The following is a 1,821-nucleotide window of genomic DNA, read 5'->3' on the forward strand; positions in this document are numbered from 1 at the left end:
TCTCTCACCCCTGCACCCCATTACGTCACCCACCCAATTCTCTACCTGGTAGATGTCAGGAGGAGCTAGTCCTTCCACCTTTGCTTCTAGAACACCCTGTCTGTCTTTCTGGTAGCATTCTCTGTGTGTATTTGAAATGATTTGTTTATGTACCACAGTTCCCTGCTAAGTTGTAGAATCCTCACTAGAGCCCTTTCTCATGCATCTGTTTTCAGTCCCTCCTCCATAACAGGGATTCAGGAACTATCTTGTTTATCGAGTTGTCAGGAAGGCAGTTCTGTGCTTTCAAGAAAAATGAGTCAGATGAATTTAGAATGGCTATTATAGAAAAGCAGTCAAGTTTTCTACAGACTCTGGAGGTACTGAAAATAATCGTTTTCTATTTAAGTTCTTTGCCTTTGATTGCTTTGTTCTTTCTATGGGGTCATTATTTGACCATAAGTCCCTGTGATGCCAGTATCTGCACAATCATGTGGTCGGCTGAGTTTTCTTCATTAGATCTGTGTAAACATGTTTATGTTATCTATTTTCATACCAGATTAAGATATCACCAGCCAGCCAAATCCCTCCAAACCCTGAAACTGGCACCATATCTGAAGAGTTTGCAAGTTGCCTTTCTGTTTTTCTGTCTTGTGAAGGATGTGGTTTTTGGTTGTGTGATTCTTTTTAAGCCGCTTCATTTGTTTTTGATTAATAGCACAGCTTCCCAGACTTGGACAGAAATGTCAAATTCAGAATCTCTGGAAGCACAGCAATAAGAAGCTAATTTGTTCATGTTTTCCATATGAATGAGAGTCAAATATACAATCACTGCTTCCTTGTTCTCTTACCCTTGACTATGCTGGCAAACTTACTTTTCCTTTTGGATGGAAGGGAATTTGTTGGGAACAAAAAATATTTGTCTATACTCCACCTGCTGGATGGAATGACTAAAAACCTTAGGGCAAGATCAAAATATTTAGCAAATATAACCTCAGCCCCCATAGTTTCAAGTCTGGAATATATTTCACAGAATCTCAAATTTGAGCCCAGGCCAGAAACATGCATGCTGATTCTGATTATTTGTGTCTTTTGGCTGAGTGTCTAGAGAAGTGTTGTAATTTAGTTGTGTGGGGAGAGAAAGAATGATTATGTTTATACTGCTCCACTTGATTATCTACAAATGTAGGGAAATAGGGTTTCTCTAACTTCCCTCTTCTGTCTCTGACTTCTGCCTTGCTCACTGGCCTCAGTTCATACTATACCACCTGTTCCTTGCTCTTATTTGAACTCCACTGGTGTTGTGCTCCCCATGCTACAGGGTCTTAGATCATGGAACTTCCAATTCATATGCCTAGGAACAGTAGATTTACTTATTTGCTGCTGTCTTTGTCTGTAGTGTTTTTTTATAACTCATGTTCTACTTCTTTCTACTTAGTGTCTCCCTCCAGATACTAGCCCCAGGAGAGGTCTTGAGTAAGCTAAACTCCTCCCCTATTATATATACTGAGTACTCTGAATCTGGGTACACAATTGCCTACCTTCTCTGCCTCAACTTTGGACAGCTCTAAAGAATCATTCCCACTTCATGCTAATTCTCACTGAATTAGCATGGCCTCTGTTGAAACTACTTCTCTGCCCTATCTGCTTCCTTGCCTCCTACATGTGTTAAGCCTAAGATCCCTTATGAATATCCTACAAGCCAATTTTCATCTCAGAGTCAGCTTCCTAGGAAACCTGGCCTGTGACAATACCTGTCCCCAACAGTAGAGGACCTGTTCTCAGCATCATAAATGAAATGTCTCCTACAACCCTGTGACTCTACAGTCTTTGATCATCTGA

The sequence above is a fragment of the Condylura cristata genome, unplaced genomic scaffold, assembly GCF_000260355.1.
Source record: "Condylura cristata isolate star-nosed mole 26May11 unplaced genomic scaffold, ConCri1.0 scaffold00021, whole genome shotgun sequence".
Classification (NCBI taxonomy): Eukaryota; Metazoa; Chordata; class Mammalia; order Eulipotyphla; family Talpidae; genus Condylura; species Condylura cristata.